At 34.4% G+C, this 18501-nt stretch overlaps 1 non-coding gene and 2 pseudogenes across 1 annotated transcript; 2 read left to right on the top strand and 1 right to left on the bottom strand.

The window, feature by feature from the left end:
• The first annotated feature begins 4545 nt into the window (after nt 1-4545).
• The window catches only part of LOC131619684 (uncharacterized), a 32425-nt pseudogene continuing 18469 nt past the window's right edge, over nt 4546-18501 (top strand).
• Nucleotides 13244-16324, bottom strand: LOC131615819 (probable disease resistance protein At1g61310; annotated as a pseudogene).
• Nucleotides 17328-17434, top strand: LOC131621184 (small nucleolar RNA R71). Its single transcript, XR_009289510.1, has one exon. It is a non-coding gene; the product is annotated as a small nucleolar RNA R71 (small nucleolar RNA).

Here is an 18501-nt window from a genome sequence, read left to right as displayed (position 1 = left end):
AACTCTCTGTCAGCCAAGGAAGGTTTGACTCTTCCAGCTAAGTCTCTCAATTTCTGAGCATATTCTTTGAAGCTTTCATTAGGGCCCATAGACATGCTTTGTAGTTGCATGCGGGTTGGTGCGAGATCAGAATTGTATTGATATTGCTTATAGAAGGCAACAACCAAGTCTTCCCAAGTGCGGATATTGGTACCCTCCAGTTGATAGTACCATTCGAGTTGAGTTCCAGACAAACTCTCTTGGAAGAAGTGGATCCACAACTTTTTATCAACAGTATGAGGTTGAATCTTTCTCACATATGATCTTAAATGCAGCTTAGGACAAGAGACTCCGTCATATTTAGCAAAGGTCGGAACCTTGAACTTTGGAGGGATTACAACTCCAGAGATGAGTCCTAGTTCCTCAAAATCCAACCCAGGTACCTTCTGGATCTCAATGGCTTTCATACGTTCTTCAAGCAGCTTGTATTTGTCGTCTGGATGTTCGTCCTCGTGGTAATAGTCTTCTTCTTCAGAGGGCTTGGCAGTATCATGGTTGCTTTTTGCCTCAGTCTTGATACTAGCATCATCATCTTGCTCATCTTCGTCACTGTCTTCAGAGGCTTCGGCATCCCTGAGTTGCAAGATCGGTCTAAGCCTTTTTCTTAGAATCTTCTTGACTTTCTTCTTCTTATTCTTGGTAAGGAGTGCTTTCAGTTCATCTTGTCCCTTGGACAAGTTCAGGATCAGATCTTGAAATTGGGCGTTCTGAGCTTGAAGGTCTTTGACTGATTGCTCGAGATTCATGATGCTGAAATAAACAGCGAGGAGGTGAGAAACCTGTGGTGGAAACCTGTGATGCAATGTTATGAATGGAGATGCAACATTTTCAAGGATCTTTAGGAAATTTAGTTAGCAACTTTAGAAAATGGTTTGGTTGCATCGTTGTTTGAAGAACTTTGATTCTTGGGTGTTCTTCTCTGGGAATCGAGCTCACCATATCCAGTGGGTCATAGCCCCTGATTCGAGATACCTTTGAATTTGAAGGTACATGGCTAGAGGAAAATAAATCCTCTTGCACCTTGATAGGTGTTGAGCCTTTGAATTGGAAGGTATGTGGCTAAAGGAAAATAAATCCTCTTGCCCCTTGATTAGGAATTCAGTTCTTAATAGGAGTACCTGAAATTGTGCGCCCTAAATCCTTAAGATCCTTGAAAGGGTTAGTTAAATCATGTTATGCTTATGATGTCATGATGTCATGAATGTTATGCGAATGCAGTTCATTAGGCACATCGTGAAGTAGTAAGGGCAAACAAGTCCTTTAGCAAAACCTGCAAGGAAACAAAGGTTAGTAGCACACACAAACAAGTCACACAAGTGTCCTTAGGTTTAGAGGCTTGCATGAAGTTCGTAGGTAAGTACCCTCCCCACTGAAGTTTAGTTGGTTCAACCTGTCCTATATAAAGATCGGGTTCTAGGGAGCTCATATCATTGACCTTTCTCGAAGGCGCTTATCTCAGTTCGGCAATCGAATCACCAACCGAGAAGGTCCTGAAAGTCTAGTCCATATGAGTGTAGCTTCGAGTATCAACCAACTTCGGTCGGAACCAAAGCCAGCTATCTCGCTACTTTCTAATAGGCCAAAGTCAAGTTCAACTAGGGTTCTAGGGGCAAATTAGTGCTTAAAGACACCACGCAGCAGCCAAGTGTTTCCTCGAGTCAGATCCCAAGGAACACCAGGACAAACCAATGTGTCACACTAACGATGGCCACCATATCAACCACATCAGTATACGCTGTGCAGTCTCCTTGGTCTCATGCCATTTACCTAAGGTACTCAGATCCGGGTTAGGATCTTTCACACAAGTAATATTCCCAAAACAGCCTTTAAAAATAAAGCAAACAAATCAAACAATTTTAAAGTGAATCCTAAGCTTTAAGGTAACCCCTCTTTTAATTTGAAAGAATACGGTGAACTGACCATTTTTTAAATGTGCGGATAGCAAGAGTCGCCACCGACTTTTATTTTATCCAATTTTAGGAAAGGCTAAAAGAACAGGAAAAGACCTTTTTAAAAAAGATTTTGAGTTCGGGGGGTAAGTTATACAAAGGGAAGGTTTAAAAAGCACCCTTTGCATCCATGGTTTTCCATGGGCTCTTAATTGCTTAGCTCACTTTGAAAATGTTTGAATTTGTTTGAAAAAGCAGGGTGTGAATAGAAATTTGAATAAGAACTTTAGCTTGTAAATAAGCGTAGTCTTTTTGAAAGTATTCTTTGAAAAGAAGTGGGAAAATATTTTAATTTGAATTTTGAATTTGAAATTAGAGCAAGCAATTAGTAGCAACTACCCTAAGTTTGAAAAATCGTTCTTTTAGCTTTTCAGGGCGAAAGGGTCTATCCATACCATGAGGGGGCATGAAGTCTTTCAATTGGATATTAAGGGTCATCGAGAATAACCGTTCTCCATAAGACTGTCCCATGCCATAAAGAGGGCAGGTAGTCTAAGGGAAGGATATAATAGTCATTTTGTTTTTTTAGGCATCATGCGAGGATACCTTAGCAATTGGGACAATTTTCTTTATAAGGCAACCTCGAGGGAGTTTCCATAACTTTGAAGGCAACATTGCTTTAGGTATCCTCGGAATCGAGGGACTTGACTATTTTAAGGCAACAAAATTAAGGCAACAATATAAGGCAACAGGCAACCAGAGGGATTACCCTAAAGGTGTGTGTGTGGCACAATCAAGTGGTTACTTCAGATATTTATCTTATAATTAGTGAGCTAATTTATTTTAATTATCTTGCACTCCCTAGGGTTACTAACCACAACAGAAAAATAAAGGCAGAACTTAAAAGTTCCTACGCTATTACAATAAACACCTGCGGGAAAGGGGAAAGGCAGAAAATAATAGAGGGCAATAATTAATTTGTGTATATTGAATGCCTTGATCTTCCTCAAACTCTTGATCAACTCTAAAAATTAAAAGAAAAAAATAATAGGGGGTTAGTGTATTGATTATTCGAGGCAAACCCTATTTTGGGCAAAAGGCAAAGAGTAAAATAATAATTAAATAAAATAAAATAAAATAAAATAAGATTTTGGCCACTTAGCTCTGATGGGACGTAGTCGGAGGATCGTGGCTAACCCTGAAAAGTGAAGAAGAGAAAGGGAAAGAATTGGGCGCGAAAATAATAAGGCAAAAATAAAGCAAGATATTTAAAGCAGAAATTAAATAAAAGCAAAAATTAAAATAAAAAATTAAAATGGTATTTAAACCAAGAAAGAGTTAAAAAACTTAGCTTTTTAGTGACTAAGGCGCGTTGTCAGAGGATTTTGATTAAACCTGAAAGTTGGGCACAAAGAGGAGAAATTGTGAGTGCATTAAAATTCCCAACAGTAATAATTTAGGCAAGAGATGGCAAGGTAAAAGGCAAACCCCAAAACAGTGATTAGTTATCATGCTAACATCAGGGTTTAGGCATAAAATAAATTTAATTAACCAAAATTAAATTATTATAATAAATATTAAAAAAACCTTAATTTAATTTAATTATTATTGTAAAAGAAATTTTGATATTACGAGAAAAACAAGTTTCCGATTAAATAAAAATAATTTATTTAAATAACATAAATTAACAAAAGAAAAATAAAAGAAAATAAACAAATAAATAAAGATTTATGTAATTAATTAAAAAAAGAGAAAAAAAAGAAGAGAAAAAAATAAATAAAAAAATTTAGATGAACTTTGCTATGATCAGATGAGGTTGCTTGGTGAGGGTGCACCATGGGGAGCATCTTCTAAAACCCTTGGATCTGGACATATGGGCATCTGACGGAGGAAATTGAGGGTGCATTGTGGTCTCGAGGGAGCTTGGCGCGCTGGATCTATAAATCAATAATTCTCAAAAAATTAATGTCCTCACACGGGTTTGAACCCAGGACATGGAGCTTCAATACACAACTCTATGACCACTTGTGCTGTTTATCTCGTTTGTCAGTATAATAGAATATAATATATATAAAAACAAAAACATAGAACTTAATGGAAAAGTAAACGTGGGGGCCAGAGAAAGTTGACCGTCCAATCAGGCTGAAGGGATTATTTTGACTCGCTGACCCTCCATTCACGAGCTCCCACGCGTGATTCACGATCCCAATGCACTATTCATCATCTTCCATGTTTAAACCTCAAGAAATTTGCTACGAATTGGCTTCTAATTCGCTTCGGCCCTGTACCTATTTTCGTAGCAAATTCTGGCATTCTTAAAAACCTGCAAAAGCATGATTAACAATAACAAAAGCAACCCAGATCGTATGAGTAATCCATTACGAGTCGAATGGTGCCATTATTACGATCAAAAACCTCCTGTAAGCATGAGAACGAAGGTGCACTTCGTTAATGCCCTAACAATGGTGCTTCAAGATCTGGACCCTGCATCTTACATGTAACACGTGAAGATTGCTCTAAACATCATCATGACCACGTATGTATGGTTAGTTTGCATTGATAATCCATAAATCATGACATACTAATTTGAAGAATGTGAATAAATGTGATGAACAAGATGCCATGTTATACACGTTATGAGGCTAGGTTGAGAATGCGTTCTTACCTTACTTTACCTGAGAAGTGGTTTGAGACGGTTTGTTGGACTTGAATATGGCTGCAACAAGGAATAAGGGTTTTGCAACTTTCCTTGAAGATTCGACAATTTTGAACCCTTGTTTTCTCTTCAATTGTCGTCCCCCTCCTCATTAGGATTAATGTGTATATATATTAGAGACATTAGGTCAAGTTTGTGGGCTTGGACTTTAGGTTATGAAGAGAAAAGAAATTTCATAAGAAAACCATGTATTTTCTTTCTAAATTTGGATAGTTTCTTCTCATGACCATGCAACGAACTTTGGACTCTCTTCTAGGATTATTTGGGCCCATGGATGATTAAAAGTAAAGCCATATGATTTAATCATATTATTTTCATATTTTATTCAATAAATTTGGCTTTTAAATGAATAAAAACTCAAATTAATTAAATAAAAATCATAAAAATACGTGGTAATACTTATGGATCCTCATTCATGCTATGGAAGTGTTTGTAATTCAACTCTTAGGCCCATTAACCTAAAACATCAAAAATTATTCATTTTGCCCTTTGTGCATTTTCTCAAAATCGCTTAACTTGCGCGAGCCATAACTCCTTCATTTTTTATTGTATGGAAGTGTTCTTGAGCTTTTTAGAAATATTAGAGTGTCTTCTAAATGATGCTTTTGGTTTCATCTCAATTAAATATTCCATACTCGAGTTATGAGCTTTGACCCAAAAGGTATTTTCGTTGACTTTTTGGAGGACCTGTAATGTATCGGCTCAAAACTCCCAAATGGTGCATTTCTGGCCTTGGCTTGTGAGAGACAAAGTTGTAGAGAACTCAATTTCCTTCAAAATGAGATTTGGATGGAAATTTTATGATGTTCCATGTGGAAGTTATGGCTGGTCAAAGTTTAGTTGACTTTCTCCTATGAAAACCCTAATTTAGAAACTTTTGAATTTGTCGATTTCTGATCTTTCCTTGATGAACCATGATCAATTTTTGATCAAATGGTGAATGATACTTCAATATGAGGATGTTGACAAAAAATCAGGAGTTTTGACTGTGGTTTGACCGTAGTTTGACTTTTTGGTCAACTAGTCGTCTATTGATCATGTGAGTAGTTGACTGAGCAATCTTTGGATTTGAAGCTTGTAATTTGTCATGGAGATACTATGAGTCATATGAGAGGCCATGGGATCCATTTGAGGCATCAAAGATTGATTTCTCTTTGAGAAGAACAAAACCCTAGTTGGAGAGTAGTTGATTAGGAGAGTGCTCATGCAATTAAGTCTTGTGCTTCTGACATTCAGCTGAGCCTGAATATAAAAATATGGTGGGCAAATTTTGGGGTATGACATTAGGATACTTTTCTCTCCTTGGAAAACATATCCTTTCTTGTCGAATTCACCAAGAGAAAGCAGATTTCTCTTCAAATCAGGAACATACCTGACTTCAGTCAACAACCTTATTGACTCATCATGGAGCTTGAATCTCACAGATCCAACACCTGCAATCTTGCAAGCCTTGTTGTTTCCCAGCAATACTGATCCACCATCTTGATCACATAATTCCTCGAACAAGTCTTTGTTTGGAGTCATGTGCCAAGTGCAACCTGAATCCATAATCCACTCCTTCTTAGAGTCACTGCTTGAAACCACAAGAACATCAGATGATTCGAAATCATCTTGAACAATGGCAGCGTTGCCATTATCCTTACCTCCATGATATTTCAGGCGTTCAGGGCACACCTTTCTTGTGTGACCCTCCTTCTTACAATGGTAGCATCGAATGCCAGATGCTTCGCCACTGTAAGACTTCGACTGGCTTTTTCCTTTCTTCTTGTCGAACTTACCATCCTTTCGTAAGAGTTTTCCTTTAACGGCCAAACCTTCGCCAACAGTCGAAGGTTTATGCTCCTTTCGTTCATTCAAGTCCTTATAGTACAAGGTTGATTGAACTTCTTCAAACGTCAGGGACTCCCTTCCATACAAGAGAGTTTCTTTGAAGTGAGCATGTGATCGAGGCAAAGAACACAATAGTAACAACGCTTGATCTTCATCATCGATCTTCACATCAATATTTTCAAGATCAAGAATCAGCTTGTTGAACATATCCAACTGCTCAGCCAATACTTTGTCTTCAATCATCTTGAATGAATACAAAGCTTGCTTCAGGTAGAGTCGATTTACCAGCGATTTGGTCATATACAAACTTTCAAGTTTCACCCATAACCCTGATGTCGTCGTCTCCTTTGATACCTGCCGGAGAACCTTATCACCAAGGCTCAACAAAATTGCGATGTGTGCTTTCTCGATCATATTCGTCTTCTCCGCTGCCGTCAATTCTGCATTCATGGCTGCCTCTCCCTTCAATGCTTCCAAACAACCCTGCTGAACCAGTAGGGGTTTCATCTTCAAGCGCCACAGACCGAAATCATTCACTCCGGTGAACTTTTCAATCTCATACTTTGTTGAAGGCATCTTCTCCACGCTCACCGCACCAATTTGTTGTGAATTCAATGCCACGAACAAAGTATAAAATAAGGGAAGAGAAGAAGAACACAAGAATTGGTTATAACTGCTATTCTTTTACTTTCTCTTAAAACAAGATTACAAGTTTACAAGAATAACAAATAACCTCTCTCACCCTAAATTAGGATTTGCAGCTTAGCAATGATGAGAGACTAGTATGCTATTTATAATAAAACCTAACATACTAACTAATGGGCTTTTTCCACAAGGCCCATTACACAAGCCAACTTAATAAACAAGCTAACTTAACAAATTAAGGTTTAAACACTAAAACCTAATTTAACATGCTAACAACCCTAGCATCTTCAACACAAGCATGTGAACAACCTTCGACTTCATGCTTAATCCTGTCGAACCAAGAAGCTACCCTTCGGCCATACTAGAGTTCGATCCAATATCTCATAATATACAATGTTGACAACTATTTGCTGATTTAGATGTTTCTTTTAATAACATTTTGCAGCAGGAACTATTACCTATAGTCTTCTACAATGTGGCACTTTGGTTTGTGTTAAGGTGGCACAGATTGCGTACGAGGAAGTTAATGGAAAGGAATATGTATCGACTAGGATTCGTATATCTTTAAGGATGTTGAAAATGAAAAGAATAGGTTGGTTTCAAATCGAGATCTTGTGCGACTAAAAGTTGAAGCAACTGATCATAAAACTGATATGGTCAGTGATGATGTTTTTCAGTGATTAAAGGAAACAAACATACTCATACAAGAGGTGGAGACTCTTACATTACAAGCAAGAAGACGAAAATGGAATGAGTTTAGAAAATTGCTGAAAAAACTAACAACGCTCAATATGAAATGCGAGTTTGACCCGTTTTCAGTTCCGATTCCAAGTTTAGAGCACTTCTCTTTAGGAAATATTGTTTGTTTTAAGTCTAGAGAAAAGGCTTCAGATCAACTTTTAATGGCGTTGCAAGACGATAGTTGTTCGATGATTGGATTATACGGTAGGCAGGGATCCGGGAAAACAACATTGGTGAAAGCAATGGGCGAGAAACTTAAGTTTTTAAAGATTTTTGATGAAGTTTTATTTGCCATCGTGTCCCAAAATGCAAATATCAGAACGATGCAAGAGGAAATTGCTGATTCGTTGGATATAAGCATTGATAAAAACAGTGAAGCCGGAAGAGCAAGAAGAATATTCTCCACAATAAAAAGAATGAATCGTCCAATTTTAGTTATTTTTGATGATGTTCAAGTGAAATTTGATCCAGAGGATGTAGGTATTCCTTGTAAGAGTAATCGATGCAAGATCCTTTTTACTACACGGGGCCGGGAAGATTGTGATTTGATGTACTCTCAAAGGAATATTCAACCTGATTCCTTATCTAAAGAGGAAGCTTGGACTTTGTTTGAAAAAAACTCGGGCATTCGTGACGAGGAGTGCTCCTCCTCATTCGACTTATTGAATGACGTCGCACGTGAAGTTGCTTTTGAATGTGAAGGGGTGCCTAAATTGATTAAAGATGTGGCATCTTCCTTGAGAAGTAAACCAATTGATGAATGGAAAGCATCGCTAGATAGTCTCAAACATTCAATGGCCAAATGGCAAATTTTTCTTAGTTTTAGAGGAGAAGATACGCGCTATGCTTTTACAGGTTCTCTTTATCAAGCTTTACGTCAAGGGGGATTCAAGACCTTTATGGATGATGGAGGATTGCAAACTAGAGACCAAATTTCACCATCTCTTCTAAATGCCATTGAAGCATCCAGACTTTCGATTATTGTCTTATCTGAAAACTACGCAAATTCCACATGGTGTCTAGATGAACTTGTTAAGATTCTCGAGTGTAAGAAATTGAAGAATCAATTGGTTTGCCCAATATTTTACAAAGTGGAGCCATCTGATATCAGACATATGTGAAAATGTTTTGGAAAAGACATGGCTCGACATGAAAAGATATTTGGAATTAATTCCGAGAGAGTCCAAAAATGGAAGTCAGCTTTGATTGAAGTGTGTAATTTGTCTGGAAAAGCTTATACAATCGGGTACGAATATGAATTTATTCAAAAGATCGTAGAAGATGCCAATCACATTAGAAGTAGTTTGCAAATACGAAACATATAAATATGGTTTCTTATACTAAAAAAGATGTGGAAATATAGTAGCTGAAAAAAAGCTATTTTTCTAGTAGTGTTAGTTTAGGTAGGAACTAAGATAAAGGTAACAAATTCATGGTAACTACTCTTAATGTAGAGTAGATGAATACATGTTAACATAGTTGATGTTGAAGAATTGATCCAAGTTCATATCATATGCATTTAACTTTTTTTGTTAATATATTGTCTTCTAACTTTGCTTAAATGTCAAGATTAGAAGAACAAAGGCAGTTCTAAGGTTATTTTGTAAGAACATTAATTATTTTCTCTATGAACAATGTTACTGTCATTCTTTGTTAAAAACATTTGCTTTATTGTTATTTTATTTTTGGATAGTACTATGCATCAATGATACATTGTTCCATAAATAGTAATGTTGATGAAGAGGAAGTGATTTTTTGATACGAAGATTCGTTTTGTAATCAAGGGGCGGACTCAAAAATTCATTGACTCTAACAACCTTCCACCTTAAGGCCAAAATTGACCTGATAATTTATGGTCAATCATTTTGCAAGTGTGTCCTTCCACACAATACGTTTTTATTATCCTATACTATTTTGGTTATCTTAATAATATTTTATAGGAAGCTTCCTGTTCCTTCCTTTTTTCCAATTATTGATGTAATGCAGCCTTTCTAAACCAAAACAAAATTTAAGTCTATTCAAGTCTTTTTATACGAAGTACAAACTTAGCTTGAATTTCAAAATGAAGAAATTCAAGGAAAATACTCATCTCCTAAGATTTATTTATTTTTAATAGCGAAGCAGATTAATATATTAATTTGCAAGAAAAAAAGGGAAAGGGTATATGACAACAGAAAAAAATTAAATGAATATCATATGAACTTGGATCAATTCTTCAACACCAACTATGTTAACATGAATTCATATACCGTACATTAAGAGTAGTTAACATGAATTTGTTACCTTTATTTTAATTCCTACCTAAACTAACACTATTACAAAAACAGTTTTTTTTCCCACATCTTTTTGAGTATAAGAAACCATTGCCATGTAAAACTGCTTTTAACATGATTATCATATTCTTCATGTCCATATTTATATGTTTCGTATTTGCAAACGACTTCTAATGTCATTGGCCTTTTCTACAATCGTTTGAATAAATTCATATTCGTACCCGGTTGTATAAGCTATTCCAGACAAATTGCTCACTTCAAATAAAGCTGACTTCCATTTTTGCACTCTCTCAGAATCAATTCCAAATATATTTTCATGCCGAGCCATGTCTTTTCCAAAACATTTTCTTATATGTCTGATATCAGATGGATCCACTTTGTAAAATATTGGCCAAACCAATTGATTCTTCAATTTCTTGCACTCGAGAATCTTGACAAGTTCATCAAGACACCATGTGGAATTTGCATAGTTTTCAGATAAGACAATAATCGAAAGCCTCGATGCTTCAATGGCATTTAGAAGAGATGGTGAAATTTGGTCTCCAGTTTGCAATCCTCCATCATCCATAAAGGTCTTGAATCCCCCTTGACGTAAAGCTTGATAAAGAGAACCTGTAAAAGCATAGCGCGTATCTTCTCCTCTAAAACTAAGAAAAATTTGCCATTTGGCCATTGAATGTTTGAGACTATCTAGCGATGCTTTCCATTCATCGATTGGTTTACTTCTTAAGGAAGATGCCACATCTTTAATCAATTTAGGCACCCCTTTACATTCAAAAGCAACTTCACGTGCGACATTCAATAAGTCGAACGAGGAGGAGCACTCCTCGTCCCGAATGCCCGAATGTTTTTCAAACAAAGTCCCAGATTCTTCTTTAGATAAGGAATCAAGTTGAATATTCCTTTGACAATACATCAAATCACAATCTTCCCGACCACGTGTAGTCAAAAGGATCTTGCATCGATTATTATTACAAGGAATACCTACATCCTCTGGATCAAATTTCACTTGAACATCATCAAAAATAACTAAAATTGGACGATTCATTCTTTCTATTGTGGAGAATATTCTTCTTGCTCTTCCGGCTTCACTGTTTTTATCAAAGCTTATATCCAACGAATCCGCAATTTCCTCTTGCATCGTTCTGATATTTGCATTTTGGGACACAGTGGTAAATAAATCTTCATCAAAAATCTTTAAAAACATAACTTTCTCGCCCATTGCTTTCACCAATGTTGTTTTCCCGGATCCCTGCCTACCGTATAATCCAATCATCGAACAACTACCGTCTTGCAAAACCATTAAAAGTTGATCTGAAGCCTTTTCTCTAGACTTAAAAGAAACAATATTTCCTGAAGAGAAGTGCTCTAAACTTGGAATCGGAACTGAAAACGGGTCAAACTCGCATTTCATATTGAGTGTTGTTATTTTTTTAGCAATTTTCTAAACTCATTCCATTTTCGTCTTCTTGCTTGTAATGTGAGATTCTCCACCTGCATCTAAATCCGAGTTAATCGGTGAAAACTCGAGTTGATTGAGTTCGAGTTCAGTGTCACCCGATATTTTGGGTGCAGGTTTAGATAGTGTGAAATCTGCGCCCAAAATTACACGCTTATATATATATATATATATATATATATATATATAAGTCGTAGGAAAATTGTAGGAAAAATATATTTTTTGTATTTTGCTGCGGGATTGGGTTTGGGTGAAAAAACCTGAATCTAACGGATGCGAGTGTGAGTGTTATTTTTTTATCCAAATAACCTTTAAATTCGAATTCGGATTCAGATGATGATTTCGGATGCAGATTTGTGTAATATAAGACCCACACCCGACTTAACCTGTTTTCATCCCTACTTCTATTTGTCGCAGTAAGCTTACTCAAATACAATTCATTTACTATAAGAACCTTCCAACTAAGGCAAAAATCTATCATAAAATAATTAAATGATTCTTTTAAATTTATGGTAAACATTTTCCAACACGTTTTGGATTACCCGATGGGAATTGTATTTTTTAGGTGATCTGAAGTTAGATGATTCATTCAAGTTTTAAATACTTTTTTAAATAATGATTTGAGGGTGACAAGTATTAGGAATGAAAATCTTTTGACCGATCGGATTGTGGAAACAAAATCTGAGCTGAGAAATATAAGTTTCGCACTACCGGCTTTGCACTTCGCAAGGGTCGTAGTTTGTTTTATATTTTGCTTTGTTAGGTTGTTGTTAACACTAGTTTGTGTGACATATTGAGACAATCTTGTATCTCTTGAGTCACAATCATTTCGAGCATCCAGTTTCTAAGGATCATCTTTGATTAATGTGTAACTATTTATTCTTCTCTCCTCTTCACTCCATTTTAACCATAGGTTTCTTGCTTCGAAGGCTTGATAGTAGATGCTTATAGATAAAACCCAAATTTTGATTTTTGATGCAATTACTATAGAGAAATTATAATAGTGCATAAATATTATGTTTGTTTAAACACTCACAATTGGTTAGTACATTTCTCTAATCTTACTTTCATATATTGCACTCAATTAATTAAGTTGCAAACCCTGATATTCATCCTATGTACTTTAGCAAACTAGTATGGACATGCTTGAGTTTTAGGTTTAGAGACTTCTTAACAAAATGAGAGCACTAAGACAATTTCTCTTTACACTCTTATATCTTCTCTTAAGTCTTTGGTGAAATTTCTAAAATGTCCTATGTTTTCGAAGATTCATCTCCGGACACATCAAATTTCTTTTTTGCAAAATATTAATTCGGGGATACATCTCCAAATTTTTTCGAAGTTAATTTAGATATATATCTTTGAAAATACCATTTATTCCAATTACCATCAATTTTATAATAACAATGACAAATAATTATATTTATCTATGAATTATATATTAAGAAGATTTAGACGATGAAGATTCCGGCACCGCACATTAATGGATCCCATGAAGTACCATATCCACTCCCCTTTAAGCCAAAACCCAGCATTACTAATTTTCAAGCGAGGCCCCTGCAAAGAGTTAAACAAAATAGAAAATTGTCTACACAGAGGTTCTTGCACAATCCAACAATCCCTCCAAAAGTCAATGTTATTTTCACTCCCTAATTTGCACCTAATGCAGCTTCCAAACCAGTTGGCATCGGCACCTGTATGATCTTGTGTTAAAGCACAAGTTGCACAACTTGTTCCTTTTAAAACTAATTTTTTAATAAATAAACTGGATTAAAAATGGATTAACTAGATATACACTTTTTTAATTCTCAAGTGTTCGGACACAACTCATATGACTTTCTCGTTATAATTTTTGTCTTCCTTTCTAAAAAAACTACAACTCGATCTTTTTGAGTTCATTCTTATATTGGATTGAAAAGGGATGAATTAATTGTACATCTGTTTTATTCTCAAGTTAACATGAATTTATCAACTCTTTCTTACTTTCTATCTAAACTAATACAACAAATTATATATGGGTAGTTATTGTTGCTATCTTATACATACAAAGAATTTTATCACTACTACTGTTATATTTCTACAACTTTTCGTATATAAAAAAATATGGAAATTCAACATGACACACTCTCCACTCATAAGAGAGAAATATTGACAATTAAGATCTTCCAAATACGCTAGCCATGCAAATCGAATTTTAACATATTCACATCTTCTTTCTTGTCCGTATCTATATTGTTTGTATTTGTAAAAGACTTTTAATTTCATTGGCATCTTCAACGGTCTTTTGAATAAATGCATATTCGTACCTGCAAAAGTATGCACAAGATCTTCCATATTAGCAAGCATAAAGTTCAATTTGACTATAAATTTTTTAGAAGAACAAGTAATTACATAATACACAAATTGTAATGAAATTAAACTGATATTCGATAGAAAAGTGCATATTTCTTTTTTTAACAAATCATATACCTTAAAGCTTAGAACTAGTAGAGCAAATATTGGTTATTATGGAATAATGAATATAGAAGTATTTATAAGTATATTACATACCCGGTTGTATAAGTCTTTCCAGACAAATTACTCACATCAAACAAAGCTGACTTCCATTTTTGTACTCTTTCAGAATTAACTCCAAATATATTTTCATGTTGAGCCATGTCTTTGCCATAACATTTTCTCATGTATCTGATATCGGATGGTTCTACTTTGTAAAAGATAGGCCAAACCAACTGATTCTTCAATTTCCTGCATTCTAGAATCTTGACAAGTTCATCAAGACACCATGTGGAACTTGCATAACTTTCAGATAAAACAATAATCGAAAGCCTAGATGATTCAATGGCATTTACAAGAGAGGGTGAAATTTGATCTCCCGTGTTAAGCCCTCCATCGTCCATGAAGGTCTTGAATCCTCCTTGACATAAAGTATGATAAAGAGAACCTGTAAAAGAATAACGCGTATCTTCACCTCTAAAGCTGAGGAAAATCTGCCATTTGGCCATTGAATGTTTGAGACTATTTAAAGACACTATCCATTCTTCAATTGGTTTATTACGTAAGGATGACCCCGCATCTTTAATTAATTTAGGTACCCCTTCACATTCAAAAGCAACTTCACGTGCAATATTCAATAAGTCGAATGAGGATGAGCACTCCTCATCGTGAATGCTTGAATGTTTTCTGAACAAAGTCCAAGCTTCCTATTTAGATAAGGGACCAAGCTGAATATTCTTTTGGCACTGCATCAAGTCACAATCTTGTTGACAACGTGCGGTAAGAAGGACCTTGCATCGATTACTCTTACAAGGAATGCCTACATCTTCTGGATCAAATTTCACCTGAACATCATCGAAAATCACTAGAACTGGACGATACATGCTTTCTATTGTGGATAATATTGTTCTTGCTCTTCCAGCTTCACTATTTTTATCAAACTTCATATCCAACGAATCAGCGATTTCTTTTTGCATTGTTCCGATATTTGGATTTTGGGATACGGTGGCAAATAAAACCTTATGAAAAATCTTCAAATACTTAACTTTCTCACCCATTGCTTTCACCATTGTTGTTTTACCATAACCTTCCCTACCATATAATCCAATGATAGAACATTTATCATCTTGTAGTGCCTCTAAAAGTTGATCTGATATCTTCTCTCTAGACTCAAAACACATAATATTTCCCGAAGAAAAGTGCTCTAAACTTGGAATTGGAGTTGAAAATGAATCAAACTCGCATTTTGCATTGAATATGGTTAGTTTTTTCAACAATTTCCTAAATTCCTTCCATTGTTGCATTCTATCTTGTAAAGTGAGATTGTCCACTTCTTGTATGAGTATCTCAGCTTCTTCTAGCCACTCAAACACAACATCATTGATCTTTTCAATTTTCCGATCAATTGCTTCAACTTTTAAACGTACACAATCTCGATTTGAAATCAATGTATTCTTTTCTATTTCGACATCCTTAAAAACTTTGCCAATTCTTCCTTCAACATCATCAAAAACCATCCTTGCTGTCTCACGAATGCCAAGAGTAGGAATGCTATATAGAATAATAGTATAATGCATATTTACCGCTGAAAAATTTATTAATTAAAACATCTAAATCAGTATTGTTTTCAACTTTATATATTTATATATTAAATAAAATTTGAATCACATATAATGTTAAAAAATTAAATAATCGACTTTATTTAACTATCAACTAAGTGGTCATATCAAACCATCGTTCTGATATCAAATTTAATAATATCAATTTTTTTCAGTTGCGTTAAAATTTACGAAAAAAAAAATAATCAATTAAATTCATAAACTATCATTTTCTCGTTAACTTAGTTTGCAGAATAGAAATATAATACTAATAAGTACATACTAATCCGTCAGTTTAAAAACAACAACTATCGATTAAAAATAGTTTAAGGACTAATTTCAAGATAATATGATAGTTTAAAGAACAAATCAGGCTTACTCTAAAATTAAATGAATGATAGAAATTGAAACTCACACATGTTGTAATAGGCAGAACAAATGAGCTTTGAATGAATGAATGATTGTCTCTTAACTCTTAATCTTCTAACGAGAAAGTAAACAAAAGGCTATAGAGGCTGCTGCAAACAAGTTATTATGAATTGAGATGTATGAGAATAAATAAGTCAGTGTTTTGGAATTGGAATTAAAACAAGGTATTATATACAAAGTAACATTATTAAAATAATAGTAATAATAATAGTAGTAATGTTGAGGAAAACGATACGAGGATTCGTTTTTGTAAACAAGGTGCGGATTCAAATAAGTTTATTGACTATATGAACGTTCCACCTTAAGGCCAAAATCTTTACTTGTTGTTCACTGAAGAAAATTGACCTGATAATTTATTATAATTTATGGTCAATCATTTTGCAAGTGTGTCCTTTCCAATTATTGAAGTGAAGCAGCCATTCTAAACCAAAAGAAAATTCAATTTTTTTATACAAACTTGATTCGAAACTCAAACGAGAAAATCTAAGATAATTCTAAATTTTTTTACTTAAATATATTTTTGATCTCTTATAAATTTTTATTAACATTGTTGTGTTTCAATGTATTGCTTTTTTTTTTTGGGTAACTTTATTTCACAATGCTAGATACTTTTTAGTTTCTTTCATTTTTGGAGATATGGCATTTTCATTTAAGAAGTGACACCTCATGTAAACATAATTGTCATGTTACAAAATTAAAATAAATAACTTATTTTATATTATTAATTAATATAATTTTAAATGGAATAATATCTTATTTAGTTGTTTTCAACTTTGTGTTCTTTATTCTCCATCGTCTTTTTCATATGGTTGCTTCATGAATTCTAGGTACACAATTTTATCAACTCAATCGTTTTCATTGCTTTCATCTCTTACATTTCATCATTATCTAAGTTCAGAATATTTCAGAACTCGATTTCTAGCATGGGAAACATATCTCATTCTCTTAAGCGTGTGAATGGAAATGTGGTCTTTGGGCTTCATAAATGACGATATGGGCTGATTCGAACTCAAGTCATCGTTTTATTATGGGTGTCGGGTGTATAAAGTAGGTTTGTTGTGTTTTATATTTTTGCAACACTTTGATTTAATGATAGCCCAAATTCTTCAATAGTGGTTCCTCTAGTAACTGAACACTAGTAAGTGTTGGCAGTAATACTCTCAATCAACTTGTATAACTCCATTATAAAATGTCTCTAACTAAATACATATTAGAACCTTATGGTGTGGGCATTGCCTTAACAATTGCTTGAGTCTTTCCCAAGCATAAAACAAAGACTCATCATGTCCTTGTTTAAATGAAGTGGTTTCATTTCTCATTTTGGCATTCTTGACCGGAGGGAAATACTTAGCTAACTTTTTTTCCACCAAATGCATTCCATGTGGCAATGGAATTTGGTTATAAGGAATTGAGCCAACTTTTTGCTCTATCTCTTAGAGAATGTGAAAATGGCATAAATCTAAAAGTATAATCAGTAATCCCATGTATTTTAAAATTGCTAGAAACCTCCAGAAATTGCCTCAAATGTAGATGTCGATCTTTAATAGCAGCTCCTGAGTATTGTTCAATAACTTGCTACATTTGGAATATCATAGGCATGAACTCAAACTTTGCTATTATGATCTCTGGTCATATGATTCCCATGTTCATAGCATTAGGATCAAACACGGTATAATCCCTAATGTTTCTTGCTCTATCATTGGCAATACCAATAATGTCATTTTCTGCCATGACACCTTCTTGTTCTAGTTGTGGTTCTTCAAAAGTGATCTTCAAAGACTTCTTCAAACAAATGAGCAAGAATAGGGCTTCATGGTAAGTGGCGGGTAGCTTGAAATCTCCTTAGCAATCTTAGTGTTTTCTTAGGTTCATGGTCTCCTTTGTATATTGAAGTCAGCAACCTGCCCATCTAATAATCACACACTTGTCGTGTCACTAAAAGAAAAAAAAAGTTAAAAGCTCAAATGTACTTTTACACAAAATTTAGAGAATCAAATTTTTATTGACACATCCCTTGCAAAAATGCTAAAAACTTGTTATGCTATTTATCTGTGCAAGTATACACATTCAAATAGTAGCAAATGATGTAAAAGTAAGAGTATCTGTAAGACCCGTAATTTTAAAATAAATAACAATTTTAAGATTATAGTATATTCACACATCTATAGAAGATTATGATTGAAAATAAAATTAAATAATACACATATCAGTGAGTTCGAGTTATGCTTAAAATATTTTAGAATTTTTATTTCATTAGTGGTTCACGATAAAAAATTTCAAAAAAAATCTTGATTTCCGCCTTAGTTTCTAAAACAACCCTTTTTTGTTACGAAATTTTAATTGTAGAATAATAAAATTATTTTTATATACAAAAAGTTTTAGAAATATA

This window comes from Vicia villosa, linkage group LG7 (genome assembly GCF_029867415.1).
Source record: "Vicia villosa cultivar HV-30 ecotype Madison, WI linkage group LG7, Vvil1.0, whole genome shotgun sequence".
Lineage (NCBI taxonomy): Eukaryota > Viridiplantae > Streptophyta > Magnoliopsida > Fabales > Fabaceae > Vicia > Vicia villosa.
This window is presented reverse-complemented; position numbering and strand designations above follow the sequence as displayed.